A 16,344-nucleotide genomic window follows, 5' to 3' on the forward strand; every position below is an offset into this window, starting at 1 on the left:
TGACTTCTTTATGGATTTTGTTCTATCATGTAATAGCTTTCTCCTCTTATTGTAAAGTTTGTTAATGGCTGGGGTCCACCAGACTGGTTGTGGAAAGAGTCTTGGTTTTATTTGGGATTGCCTGATCCATGCAGTCCTGGAGGTGTTCATAGAAGGCATTTGTAAGGGCTTCGGTTGTGGTTTCCTCTGACTCAGGGGCCTTGAAGGATACCACACCAGTCTTGAGTAGTGTGAAGTTTGCTTTAGAGAAGTTCTTCACTATGGTCTTTTTGTTTGGGGTGGGGGATGTGGATTTCCAGTGAGATTAGTTTATGATCAGATCTCACCAATGAGGGATATACTTCGGTGTGGAGCATTTTGTCCCCATGTTTGTGACAATGAGATCTAGTATATTTTCTCCTCTGAGGAACAAATGACTAGCTGTTCCATGGCATTTGAATTTATGAACTCCAGGAACCAATGTTCCCAGTCTATATTAAGTCACCCAATATGATGGTGTTTGGAGATACATTTATACCCTCCAGTGTCTTCAGGAAGGCTGTGTGGGGTTCCTGAGTTTGAGAGGGTGGCCTGTAGCATGCTACAATTTGTAGAGCAGTTTTGCCTATTGTTAGTTGCACCTGGATGGTTTCTGAAGCTTCATGCGTTGCCACCAACCTGGAGGTGTGAGTATCCTTTATGAATATGGATACACCCCCTCCTTTTGTGGAGTGGTCCGGGTTTTATAGTTTTAATTCAGTCAACACATTTGCTATATTAATATTATTCCCTGGGACAAATTTAAATTTCCTTTTAAACAGAGAAAAATGGGCATCTGTAATGTCCATATTGGTGTAATTATAAATATTAAATCCATGTGCACTTAAAAGCTTTCCCTTAAAGCAAGAAATCACTGGCTCAACCTACAAATTGTTAGTCAAAATTGATTGCCCTTCTTGTTCTTCCAAAAGTTCCTCTGGCCCCTCTGTGTCTGTCCCCTCAGGGTCTGTGGTTGACCTAAAACATTTTGCCTGTTTTTATTCCTGTTTTGTATCCTTTCCAATCTACGTAGGACTGGGTGTTCTTGTTCAAACACCTCATCAATTTCTCCATTAAAATCAAAGAACTCTGTATGACCATTGTCATTACCTTGTCTAAGATTGTAGTTACAAGAATCTAACTCAGAACAATGATTGTTACTGTTAACATTTGAAATGGGTTCAAAATAAATTTTCAGAATAAATATGCCTTCTTCTGCTTATACTCTAATTTATCTCTTCTTAACTTCTTTTGTTTCCTAAGAACATTTTCTTTCACCTGTTCAATTTTACAAAATATATTATCATATTTATTCTCAAAATTTATAAAACTGGCATCATTTAAAATATCATTATTCAAACCATTAACTTCATCTAACAAGTCCTTGATTTTGTTGTTGTTAATTCTAATAATGAAATGCAAAAGTTCAATGCTGTGTCTATCAAACATGGCAAGCAGTTTATCTAGTTCTTGCTAACCAACAGTTAACCCATTTGAAAATTTACTCATTCGAAGTCTCTTAGGATTTCTTTGGACTCTAATACATTCAGCAAGGTATGCATTTCCTATCTATCTGTAAACTACGTACCTTGCTCGTCTTGGATTCAAAAGTATGTAACTGGTACTGAACATCCACAGGTCTTGTTGGTCGCTTGTCATGAATAAAATTGAGTTATTTGTTAAGCCACTGTTCAAATCATGTTATCCTGTTTGTATCTTGGTTAGTTCTCCCAGACCCTTGACCACAAGAAATACTGTTTGCAAATGTAGAGCCAGAAACATGCTGGCTACCAGAAGTTCCACTTCCTGTAACTGCAGAAGTTGTCAGCAATGGGCGTGAAGAAATCGCAGAGGCTGCTGGGAGTTGTAGTTTCTCCAGCGTGTTTTGAATTTGCTGATACTGTAAAGTCATAAGTTTAATCAGCTGTGTAAGGTTCCCTTCTTCGTTGTTTAGTGAATGTTCATTGATCACTGTAGCTCCTTTGGAAATAGCTGTACTGAAATTACTCCCACTGTTGGAGTCCATGTTAAGTGGCTGTCTCTACAACGTTAACACTCAGCAATGGAGAAACCTCTCAACCTCCACCGCTTGAAAACACCAGGAAAAAACATAGCTTGGGTGGAAAATAACAAGGAAAAACACAAAACCAACTCCTGGAAGTGAATGGAAAGCCCAAATAAACAGGTAATATAGTGTAGACACACAAAGATTTATTAAATCCACTCCAGACTCGGTAAGCACTTTTGGACTGACAAGTATTGGACTTTATCAAAACCTAAGTGCCTGCCAACTTGCAACAGTTAAACAGCACAACATTAATTAAACAATCAAGAATTAGTGATATCCACAAAAACAGCCTTGAATAAGCCCATAAAAAAACATAGTTTACCATATATACAAGTAAAACACTGACTATGTGATTAGCAACAATTAAAACTGGCTCAATAGAAATTATACTCTATATTAAAAATATGTTTTAAAATAGATGCCCTATCCCTTAAAATTGGCATCAATGATATGTGTTCATTCATTCCTGGGGGGTGTTGGTGTTGAGAATTAACTGCCATCTAAACTTACTCTTGTATATTTCATTAAACCATTTGCCACCCCTAATGTTTTTCTTAATAATCTCTAGAATACCAAACTTAAAACCGTTAAATGCTTCACAAGAAAGTGTGTGTTTGTATAGGGCATTGTTGTTGTTGTTGGTTTCTGTGGCATAAAGGTGTTCATAAATTCTTTTACTCAGAGACCTTTCTGTTTTTCCCACGTAAAACTCATTACAGCCCTGACAAACACAAATATATACTAAACCTATACTGTCACAGTTCCTTCCACTAAATTAACTGTCTGAAGGGGATTACCTATCAAGCTGTCTGTTACTTTCAAAACAAAAGAACAATATTTACAGGAACCACAGCTCCTTGTTCCCTTAGTGAACACCTTTATGCCATAGAAATCCACAACAAAAACAATGCCCTATACAAACACATACTTTCTTGTGATGTATAATGGTTTTAAGTTTGATATTCTAGAGATTATTAAGAAAAACATTAGGAGTGGCAATTGGTCTAATGAAATGTACAAGAGTGAGTTTAGATGCCAGTTAATTCTCAGTGCCAACACCCCCCCAGGAAGGAATGAGCAGACGACATTGATGCCAATTTTCAGGGATGGGGCATCTATTTTATAACATTTTAATGTTGAGTATAATTTCTATTGAGAGAGTTTTATTGATTGTTGATAATCACATATTCAGTGTTTTACTTGTATATATATTTTTACTAGCTAACTATGGTTCTTATGGGCTTGTTCTAGGCTGTTTTTATGGGTATTACTTTAATTCTTGATTGTTTAATTATATTTAATTAATTAATATTTAATTTAATTAATTATTTATATTTAATTATGCTATTTAACTGTTGCAAGTTGGCAGGCACTTTGGTTTTGATAAAGTCCTATACTTGTCAGGGCTAAAGTGTTTCCCAAGTCTGAAGTGGATTTAATAAATCTTTGTGTGTCTACAACTCCACTGACGGCATTATTTTAAAATACAAAATACATCCCTTTAAGAGCACAGCATAATTACCTTTTTTCCAAAAATGCCATCATATGCATTGAATTCTGTACGTGGTACGGAATACAACAATGCACAGAAATACTGTATCCTTCTACTTGCCATATGAACACCAACAGCTTAACTGTTTTGCTGAAACGTAAGTCGAGCAACTACAACTTCAGCAACGTTGGGTTTTAACATAAAGGAGCTGGTGTTTTGCAGTTCGGCGAAGTGTAATTTCAATAAAACAAATGAGACCCCTGTCCAGACACATGCAACAACTGGAATGGCCATAGAGATACCTTACTAAAAGGATACAAGGCCTAAACATATCCTACTTGGATGGACTCAAAGTCCTGTCACTATACTTGGTATCCTATGGACTGCTAAGAGGTGATCTCTGTCTGGCATACAAGTCATCCTCTGATGCAATACTGATGGATTTACTACACATCAGCATGTCAAACAACATCAGAAATACTCTGTCTAGGGATCTTATCCTCTTCTACTCATCAACAGAAAGGTTTGGATGGAGAGGTATATTTTGCAGAGGATACCATTGCTTTGAAACAGACTCCCTATCCATATAAACAAAGTTCATCCCTGTCCATATTTAACCGTAACTTGGATCTGTGTATCTGAAAATGAAAATTTACCCCAGCACTACCCCATGTAATGGACAGAGGGTGGAGGCAGCTCCTAAATACTTCATCCTATGCATGGATCCTCTCAAATCATCTATGGTATGACATTAGGGGTGATATATAATTATCAATCATGTCATTGGTAAGGCCAATTTCTAGCCAAATAGGATTGGTTAATTCGAGCAGAAAATGGGAAATTGGCTTGGCTAAGCTTAAAATGGTCTACAAGTGCAGACAACTTAGTACTTACCTATGCATTTATAAAAATGCAGTTTGGGTGTCAAAAGCTTCAGAGCTTTCTTGCTGCCAAAGCCTGCTCCCTTTCTGGGGATCATGGAAGTCACAGTAAGCTAGTGAACCTTCAAAGCTAGGAAGATAAGTACCCTTCTGGGGAAAACCTTATACTACTTGATTTTCTGAGGCAAAATGTGCTTTTTCTGTGAAGGAAATTTATTTTATGTTAGGAAAAGTCTTTTTTTTGTAATGGAGTACTTTTTGTGGGGTATTTTTTCTACTTAATTTTTTAATTTTTGTACAGAATCAGAATGCTAGGGGCAAGATATTTTGCTTTTTGTGACTATCATTTAATTCTTTTTTTTTACCTCAGAATCCTTATCTTTCTGTCAGGAGGTTTTACTGACTGTAACAGACTCTGTAACCCGTCATTCAGGCTTCTTTTATGGGTGGATCATGGAACAGATACTGGACTCCTTGCTTCTTCCTTCCCCTGTCTGAAAGAAGAAAATAACTGCTAGGGAGAATTTGGGTTTCAGGATGGCTCCTTTACAGCCTCAGTCTCTGATGGGTGACTGCCATGGCTGGACTTAGTCCCTTGGACCTCTCATCAATTTCTCTTTGTTCCTCTGGTATAACTCCTTAAGAAGCCACTAAGCACCAGGAGTTAAACACATCCTCTGTGGTTATAGAGTTGTCCTCATTGACCAAGCGAGAACCACTCTTCTTAGTTTCATAGGAAGGAACAGGTGAAGGTCTACTACATAGCAGGGCTAGGTTGCCTGATCCCCAGAATAGTACCCCTGCCATGAGTCAGTCTTTTTCCGGGGAGTCTTCTAGGAATAGAAAGCAAACATATTTAGAATGTTCCATTTTCTCTCTCAGTTACAATGGGCAGGGAAGACTTGCTATGATTTGCTGAAGTATTAAGTTCTGGCTTTTAATGTGTAAAACGTCTGTTTCTTCATTTGCCTCTAATAAAAAATAGAAAAAAGGTTCCCTCTCATTCTAACACTGATCTTCAGTCAGAAAAGCAGGAAATGGCGGGGAAGTGTCTTTCTTCAGTGATTTCTCCTCAAGCTAAAGATTCTGATTCTAAGGGAAGTGTTGCTTGTTATTTTTTCTAAGACCTTAAAGTAAAATAAAAGTGGTATTTCAGTGGGAACAGAACGAGATCCCTATTTCCCACCAAAAATATTATGATTTCTTGCATTAGAATATTCCACGACCTGTAGCTGTCACTCCTGTTTATCAGCTTTAAAGAATATTTCAACAGCTTACAATATGTCTGATAGTTAACCTTCTGCCCTAAAAGGTCTGACAGATTATACAAAATAGCTCAGACTAATAAAGGTCTGTTTTATAATTCAAAAGCAGATATTGCAGTTATTTCAGATTATTAACTCTAACCCCATTTCCTATGACAGATGAGAGAACTTTTAATGTATTGGAAATAAAGTTTATTCTTCTGCTACTTTAACTTTCAGAATTTTAAAGCGACAGACTCGCATGTTAAAAAATGTTATTAGCTTTGCATTAGAAAACGAGAAAGTTAACTATTATCCTCCCCTCTTCTGAGGTGAACAATTCATTGTATGTCTTAATTGTTTCTGATTCTCATATCACCAAACACTCTTTAAAGTGATTTTATGATTCTGCTGATATTGCTTCTAGAGCTGCTACTGTAGGGTCAGATATCATAAACTTTCTGTGGTTATGTTTTCAAAACTTACTGGAAGATGTTAAAACTGAGATCTGAAAATCTCCCCTCGACAAGAATGTTCCGTTTCATCCTTCTGCTACTGAGGCGCTTAAAAGATTTAATGAAAGGGGTAAAGTAATTTAAGGGTTAACCCAAAATATCCAACCCTCCTTTTCTAAGTTTAATAACTACTTTCTCTACACCTCAGCATTATTTTTCAAGAAGCAATTTAAGTAGCAAGGTATTAACAAACAAAGAGTAAAAAAGCAATGTCAAAGAGGCGCTGAAAATAAAGGGAAAACCTCACAGAATTCGGGACAATCCAAAAAAGTCAGAATGATTACTTGCCTGTCTGGGTAACACTCCCACCCTTACCCTTGCAACCTATTCCATGGTCTAAGTCTGAATCTTCCCCAGTGTCATCAGATTTTTTCAGACAAATGGGTTCTGGTAATCCCCCAACAGAGATACATATGGAAATGAAAGTCCCCGTCTCCGAATGTGTCTGTTTCTAGATTATTTGTATGAGTTATTACCCGCTGACCTTTCTTGTTCATTTATCAAGATTCATCTTTTGGCCATTTCTGCTTACCTAGTCTTGGATCACCCCTTTATACTTGTCCTCCAACCAGTGTTAGAGCAAGTGCTGTCTCAGGGAGTCACAGAGCTAGAGCCCATAGATCAGGGGGCAAAGTTTTTTATTCAAGGATCTTTCTGGTGCCAAAGAAACAGGGGGACTTGGAGACCACTTCTAGACCTCTCCTTCCTCAATCTATATATCAGGGTCACAAAGTTCAAAATGTTTTCCCTTCAAACTGTGTTATTCTTCATTCCTTAACTCAGCTTCATGGTAATGTTAGACTTAAAAGATGGTTGTCATCACATTCCTATTGTCAAAGATTTAGTTTTTTTTTAAAAATATCTTTCTGTGTCTGGCTCAAATTATCAGTTCTGTCATAATTGTTGGTCTATCCACTGCACCATGGGGTCCTTATAAAGTGTCTGGCTTCATTAATTGCTTATTGCAGACTTAAAGGCATTCAGATCCTATATTTAGGTGATTATTTTATATTTGCAGGCACCTTTTCCAGTTGTCAGGATTCTCAGACTTGTGTCACAAAACTCTTGCTCAGTCTGGGGTTTCATGTTAACTTATCAAAATCATCTGTCATCTTTTCATCCAGAATATTTTTTTCTGGGATGTCCTCGTGATACTTCCCTAGGAAGAGCTTTTCTTCTACTGGACAAAGCAGAACTATAAATGGAGCTTTTCCAACCAATTTTTGGTTTCTGCCAAGGAATTTCTAGGTTTTATGGCCTCTGTGATTCTCATGATTCTCTTGGCCAGAATTCACATCAGAAAAATTCAGTGGTACCTCAGGTCATTCTGGTCTTGGCATCAAGAGACTTTTATCTTTTCAGATTCCTTTGCTGGGTGTCACACTGCCAGCCCAGCTTTCTGGAATTTTGTAAATAATTCTATGTCATTTGTGAATATGGATATGATTTATACAGAAGTGTGTGTGTAATGTACTGAGCTAAAATGTAACCATAGCATGCCCTATTGGAATAGAACAGGAATGTTCCTGCACTATTGTGACTGTTTAGCTCTATGTGTTTAATGGAAGCTGGAACACAGCAGGTTAACTTGAAAACAATTCAGAGAAAATAGTTGAAATTAAATTGTTTTTTATAATTACTGGGCCATAAACAGAAGATGTTATCGCTCAGTTTCAATGCAGTAGCAGACACAATGTCTAGAGCTGGAAGTTTTTGTATTGTCTTGAAAGAGAAGTTGTCTTGAAAGAGAAGTAATTACTAGGTTTGAGATGTAGAAATATTTTATTGTTTTATGACCCCAACCCAGCCTTTTATAATATTCAGTTGTCACTGATTGAATAATTAGTATTAATTAAAAAAATTAACTTCAAAAAGAATCATCAAAAAATATTTTACATCAAACGAATACACTTTAAAATCACTTTAAAATCAGATTTAACCTACACACCCGTTAATGCCACATTAAATTTCATAAATAAAAAATGTAACTTCATAGAAAATGTTGCTTCTTAAAAATGCATGTATATGTTCAAACTAAAATGTTTTCTAACTTTAAAATACTGGTTATACTAATGGCTTCACTGATTCCTGGATACTTGGTGGCATCAAGTCTCAACTGCCATCTTAGTTCACTGACATCTAAATGTACATCCAGACCTTTACCCTCTGGATCTTTTTGTAGGTGTTGAATTACCAGAAATTTAAAAGCATGGTCCCTACATTCATTCAAATGTCTGGCTAATGCATTAGTCTGCCTACCATGCCAGATATCTAGTAGGTGCTCCCCTATACAAATTTTTGAAATACCTACTAGTTTTGCTTATATAAACTATAGGAAAATCCTGGCATTTCTGGCAAGTGTTTATTTACTGCATTGCTCTCTTGCTTAGGTTTCTTAGCTATAAATCTTAGTTCATTCTGAAGTATGCTACTTTACCCCCCCACCAAACCATTCTGAATGCATTATTATATAACAACTGCCTGTTGTTGCCTTCATGCTTACTCTAGAATCTCTGCTTTTCTCTTTTCCTAGTTGAACTCTACAGTTCCCTACAAAACGGTATCTACAGGACTGCAATCAGTTTCTCTCAACATTTAAACAGAGTAGGTTACACACACAAAAAGCATTTGTTAAGCTTTCACTTACAGTGCTTTGTAATTAAGCAGGACACCATATTGGTCAGCCATAGGGCTCTTTGTTTCTACTTGAGTGGTTGCCTCCTTCCCCTGTAACTGAAGTAAACTGACTCTTACATTAAGAGCTGTAATACTTACCTTATAGCTTTAGGACACCTTAGGAAACCTTTTAAACTGCAATAGCCCCGATACATTCGCCCTCGCTACGCTTGGACTCTCTTCGCTCCCCTCCCTGCCCCCAATTCCCTCCTGCCCCCAGTAACTCTAAATTTATAGTACTATAGCCACTCCCCCACTTTCTAGATCCTGTCTGCTTTCATCTGGGATAATTCCACCCACCCCCATTCTACTACCTACATTTTAATAGCACCTATTAGCTTTCATCTGGCATTCTCCCATCCCCCTTCCAGTACCTTTACCACACCACTCTATCTTCTGGTGTTGCATCACCAGGTAAAACAGTTCCTTAACTCACTAGCTGAATCACATATAATGATATACTCCTCTTTACTACCCCTCTTGTTCACACCATACCTCCTTACCATGTATGAAAACCAGTTTCTCATGTGATTTCAGGTCCCAAAAGGCCATACTATCACCCCAGCTGTAAATCCTTCCACCTTCAACCATACTTACAGTACCAGATCCTATCCAACATCTTGTTTAGTCTATCAACATCTCAACCCCAGGCACATTAGCTCTAGATCCAAACACTACCACAAACTAATAAACAAATTCCTGAAGTTCATCACCAAGTATAGACTCAACCTAATACTTGGTGGTGATATTCACCCCAACCCTGGCCCACTCACTTCAGATACACATACTCCCTCTGCTTGTAATCTAAGCTACAAACCTACAATTAATAGGACAACTAACTCTCTCCTAGTCTGTCATCTCAATATTAGAAGCATTAATAACAAGGTACATGAATTGCATGCACTTCTGGATGTCCACTCCCCTGAGATTCTCTGTTTATCTGAAACCTGGTTAAAACCTAACACTAAAGACAATGAAGTGTTACCACCTGGGTACAACATACACAGGCTGGTTCGTGCTTCGAGGAAGGGGGTGGGGTGGGGTAGCTGTACTCTATAAATCTGAGTTGAATGTCACCATAGATGTAATATAACCTCCCCAGATTAATAACTCAGAGATTCTTGCCACCAAATTGCAACTTAATAAAAATAAATGCATTAATATCATCTGTATGTACATTCCCCCAGGTAACAATATATCTATATTTGAAGATATCCTGCACTGGCTATCATGTTACTACCCCCAAGAAACCCTACTACTTGGAGACTTTAACATAGACTGGGGCACCTGTTCCTCAGAATCCCCAACCACCCATATTAACCTGCATGCATTTACACAAATCATATCCACCCCTACCAGGATAGGTAAACCCAACCAAAAAGAAAGTATACTTGACTGGGTACTCATAAACAGTCACCACCAACTGTACACCTCTGGTACCCTCCTTAATGGCCTAAGTGATCACCTTCTCACATATGTAATTAAGCACAAAACCATTAATTCCCAACAACCCTTACTCAGAAAGGTTAGAAACAATAAAAACCTTGACCCTGCCAAATTCCAACAAGAACTAAACTCATGTAATTGGTCTATTCTAAAACACCTCCCCTTAGAGGAAGCAGTAGCATGCTTTAGCAACAAATTCCTTGAGATCCTTGATTTGCATGCACCTGTTTGTTCAAAGAGAACCCAGGCAAAAACCTGCACCATGGCATTCTATAGAGTCTAAACTCAAAATTACCCTTAGAAACAAAGCATGGGCTTTATGGCGTTCTTCTAAAGACCCTCAAGATCACATTAAATACAGACAATCCAGAGACGACACCCAAAAATCAATTTTACAAGACAAAAAACAATACTACTGTAATTTACAGACAGTAAATCAAAATAACCCTTAGAAGTTTTGGGCAGGTTTAAATAATCTACTACATCCTGGACAAAGTTCAACTACATTCCCTGCTACTACTATTGATAAAACCCCTGAAGATGTTTCTGATAGTTTTAACCAATTCTTTACTGAGACAATTCAAGCCCTAGCTAGCCAACTACCTCCTAGCTCCCCTGGTCCTGAAAGTAACACCCCTAGAAACCTACTTGTGTTCAGCTTCCAACCAGTCGCCACTTCACTTATCCATACCTTGATCAAAAAATTAAAACCCACTACACTTTCTGCTGTTCAACTCACTGCCAAGTACCTACAAAAATCAGCTGATGCTATTGCTTACCCCGTCTCAATACTAATCAATCGAACCATAGTAGAAGCTAAAATTCCCACCATCTGGAAAATATCCTATGTAATCCCACTTCACAAAGGAGGCAGCTCTACTGAATTCTCCAATTATAGGCCAATAGCTATACTCTCTCCATTTGCAAAGATTATGGAAAAATGTATTCATAGACAACTCATGCACCACCTAATCCAAAATTGCCTTATGGCAGACAGTCAGCATGGCTTCCGTCCTCATCACAGCACTACTTCAGCCCTCCTAGCCTTTACTAACACCATAAACCATAATCGCAACAATAATTATATATCCTCAGCCATCTTTTTGGATCTTTCCAAGGCATTCGATATGGTTGATCACCAGCTTTTAATCCACACCCTGCAAACATTCTGTCTAGATACTGGAGCCCTCCAATGGTTTCAATCCTACCTGAATGGTCGACAGTAGGCTGCCCTCTGGCAGAACAAACTCTCTAACCTTCTACCTAACACCCTTGGAGTACCACAAGGCTCTATACTAGGGCCCTTGCTGTTCTCCATCTTCATTAACGACCTTTATACTGTCATCCCAAAAGTCAGCTGTATCCAATATGCTGATGACTCTACTCTGATTTGCTCAGCCACATCTCCAGTAGAGTTATGGTCAGCTACCCAGACCACCTTTAATACAATAGAAAACTGGCTTTCTGAACATCGTCTGATCCTAAATCCCAAAAAAAACTAAAATGCTGTTATTTTCACCAACACGTAGGTCTACCGATTTCACCTTTACCATAAAATCATATGATGGCACAATAATCTCCCCTGACCCATCTACAAAACTATTAGGTGTCATCATAGACAATAATCTAAAATTTGACCTACATGTTAACCAAACTATCAAAACCATCAATAAAAAACTAGGGTCACTTTACAGAATAAAAGCCTTCCTAACCCCTGCAGCTAAAATTGCCATAGCTCACTCTCACCTTCTTTCAACCCTTCTGTATGCATCCCCTCTACTCTCGAATTTAAGCAAGACTGTCCTTAACAAACTCTCAATTTGCTACAACCACATTGCCAGGTTTGCCACTGGGCTGCCTATTAGGACACATCATTGCATCAATCTAAATCACCTTGGGTGGCTTGAACTACCCAGCCTAATCCAGTATAACCAACTGATTATGGCCTATAAAATCCTCTATAATCCGGACAATACTCCTGCACTTAAAAATATTATCACCCCCTATAACAATCCTAGACCTCTTTGATCCTCTAACAAACTACTAATTCAGACTAGCAAAATTAATAACACAGCCGGTGATTCTCTCTTTGCAAACTCTGTAAGTAGATCCTGGAACTCCCTTCCAGTTGATATTACCTTACTTTCCACCTTAGGTCTAGAATGTGTAAAAATCTGTTAATCAGTTTACTGTGTAATTTAATTTAATCCTGACTTGTGCTCAGGATTAACTGTAACCTGTGGAACTTGTTTAACTTGCTTACTTATGTAATCTCTGTAAATAGTCTGTTTGTAATATGTAATGCTGGTATTATGTAATGCTGTATCTGCTTACCCTCGGAGCTTTTCTCCCCGGGCCTCCGCTGAAAATGGACATGTATCCAGTCGGACTATCCCGGTCAACAAATGTAAAATAAAATAAAAAATAAAATGAATTTCACAATATATACGATGTTCTGAGTGAAACAATTATAATGTCCATTAATCGTTATAATTTTTCCATTCAGAACAAACTTGTCACCTGTCTCAAGAATGTGTGGACAAAAATTACACCTCTTGCATTTAAAATTCCCTTTACTTCTTTTGCTAACATTCACGGTGTTATGTTTACCCATTTCCGGAATGTTTTTAAAGGACCTATTTTTTTATATATTATTTTCAGTCTCTTCCCTACTTTTTGTCCCACATTTTGATCAAATTGTAGTATATCTCAGTTGTTAAAAATTGTATCAATAACTTTCCATGCATCTTGATTAAAAGTTATGAAGCCTATATTAACATTTTCCGTCTTGTTATGTAACTCCAAAATATTACCCCCATCACTGGCACTGTTAACATTGTTCAAGATTGGCTTATATGTGCCATTATTATGCTTATGTATAAACTCCTCACTAATGTCATCAAATAATTCCTGGGAATACCCTCTGGCCTTAAACATTTTCAAAATAAATTGAATTTCATCCAAGAAGGTGGTATCATGAAACCAGACAAAGGCAATGGGGTGGTCATAAAGAATAAAGCTGATTATCTTAATGGGATGAATGCCTTATCGATGAATGGGACCTATTCGGAAAGAAAACAGAAAAATTGATTTGTTACTTGACGATATGTTATATCAAGGGCAGATTAGTGAGGATGAGCATATATAGTTGGTATTCCCAAGGTCCATAAAGGGCTGAGGAACCCACAATTTCAGCCAATTGTGGATGGAAAACATTCTAAAACCTGTTTTATTAGTAAATACTTGGACAAAAAATTGCAAGTAGATTTAATGGCCTTCCCATACATTAGCAAGGACTCATGGCAATTTTTGGAAATGGGTGGTAGAATACGGTTAGATAGTGATGTTATAATGGTCACTATAGTCTCTTCACCATAATTCCGTTCAAGAAAAATCTTGATGATTGGATGTGAAATAGGAAATTCGCCCTGGGGATCACCTCTGTGGCTCTGCTCGACAGGGGCACAGGAAAATAATTTTCTTGGGTGGCGAAAGCCAGGGTACCTTTTTGGCTAGGCTTATATAGGCCCTAGGGCCAATAGCCTAGTACCTACCTAGGAACCTATGTTGTACTTATAGCTTAATTGCTTACAGAATATGGTATTACTGACAGTAGTCAGAAAGCAGATCCCCAAGTGTTTATTAATGTATGTGTGTGTGTGTGTGTGTGTGTGTGTGTGTGTGTATATATATATATATATATATATATATATATATATATACGTTCTTATGTACGTGTGTCTGTTTATCTGTGTGCTCACAGGAATGAGTTATATGGCAGAAAAAATAAGCATAGTTTTGCATCTGTTATCTTATTAAGAACTTTTGCCATAGAACAGGCTTAGTGTTAAGCTGAGAAAAAAAAAAGACCAAAACTGCCTCTTGATTTGCCATTATGATCAAATATCTGAAAACTTTCAACTTCTGAAGCAAAGTTCACGCATAGAAATTATGGACAAATAATACCAGGCTTTATGAAACTATATCGTATGATATCCTTCTGACAAAATGGAACCTAATAACAATAATTTAGGTAATTAACTGACAGCTGAGTTGCTTCACCTAAGTATTCAAAACAGAAGAAAGGCTTACAGAAGAAAAACATTTCTGCAAATTAAAAAGTCAATTTTCTTTACAATTATTCTCACATACAACTTAGAAAGACCTTAAAGTAAATAAGAAAGGATAGAATTTACTTTTGTTGGTAATATAAAAAAATAATAAATATCAGCTGCTTTAAGGAAGACAAACAGAAAATAGCAGGAAACAGTATGCAGCAGTTTTTTTTTTCTTCCTCATCTGTAAGGTGATCATTTAGCTGTACCCCTAGCTGTTCAATTAACCTGTTTGTTCCCCAGATACAGGAACCTTACAGCACTTTCTGGGTCAAACCAGAGCAACAGCCACCATCTACTTGTCAGGAATATGGGTCCCCCAAGCAACTGTCCATATGGTTGCTTGCTAAAACTGTTTGTAGAGAATGAATGCATGCTACAGCATAGAATCATAAGAAGTTACATGACGTTAGGGACGTTTCAAGACTAGCCAAGTTCTACCCTTATTTTCACAATCAGCACCTGTCACTCCTGTCCAAGAGTTACACAGGTGGAACCCCCAGGGTGAATTTATGGTTAGCCATCCAGTCGTCCAGACTGCATTTGAAGAGGACCAATGAGGTGCTCTGCTTGACATAAAGCGGGAGTCTGTTCCAAAGGGGTAGTAACTTCTGGGAGACAAATTTGTCATTCCAGCAGGTTCTATTGATGCCACATATCAGGTTAAAGCCTTTAGAGTGAGTAACCCGTGTACCATTTGACTTATGGATGTGCAGCATTTCCAATAAAGCAGGGTCAAAGATTGCCTTATATGCAAGGCAGAAATCACCTCTGAGTAGTCTGTATGAAACAGAATAAATTGACAGTGATTTCAGGTGATCCTCATAGGACAGATGATGAAGACTTTGAATTTTCCTTGTGAGGAACTTTTGTGGTCTCTCCAATTGCTTCAGGTGCTTGGAAAGGTAATACCAAAAGGGGCATTGTATTCAATTATTGGCCAAATGAGGGAAGAGTGCAAGGAGGTTACAACTTCTTTTTTTCTGGAGGCATTGCCCTTATTTATGAGATGAGCAATATTGAGTGCCCTTCTTACCACTGTGGAGACATGGTGGTCAAAGGTAAGGTTGCTGTCAACCTGTGTGCCCAGGTCTCTCACCGCTGAGTGCATACTTAGGGTATTGTTACTGATGTGGTAGTTAGCAGGAACATCACTCTTACCAAAAGGGATGATAACACATTTCTTTTGCATTGAGTTTAAGGCTATGACTTTGGCACCAATCATTTGTATATGAAAGACCCTCTTGTAGGATGTTGACATCGTTTGGAGATTCTGTGACCACTCCCAGTTTGTAGTCATCAGCAAACTTTGTCAGCCACAGACCTTTAGTTTTAGTTTGTACTTCAGAGAAAGAAATTCCAAACAGTAGAGGTCCCAGGACTAATCCCTGTGGAGCACCACTGGTTACAGGTTTGTTGTTGAAGGTGGATTCCCCTATTTTGACTACATGGGTTCTATCAGTGAGCCAGTTAGCAACCCACCTAACGATATAAGGGTTGATACCTAGCTGTGTGAGTTTGTCAATGATGTCTGAGAGAGGGATAGTGTCAAAAGCCTTAGCTAAGTCTAGGTAGACTGTATGCACATATTTCCTCTCGTCAAGGGCCTTGTTGACTGTTTCGAAGAAGCCCACCAGATTTAACAGGCATGATCTCCCTTTGACAAATCCAAATTGAGTCGGGTCAAGTGTTTGGAGATAACTTATATCTTTGTTGAGAAGGACTATGATGATATGCTCCATGGCCTTGCAGATAAGGCTAGTTAGGATAATTGGTCTATAGTTCCCAGGCTCAGTGGAAAAACCACCTTTGTGCAAGGGGATAATGGTGGCCTTTTTCCATTTGGGTGGGATGAAGCCGAAACTTAGACTATGATTGAAAAGGGTACT

Source organism: Protopterus annectens, chromosome 3.part0 (genome assembly GCF_019279795.1).
Source record: "Protopterus annectens isolate FY-2018-M chromosome 3.part0, PAN1.0, whole genome shotgun sequence".
NCBI classification, from domain to species: Eukaryota; Metazoa; Chordata; order Ceratodontiformes; family Protopteridae; genus Protopterus; species Protopterus annectens.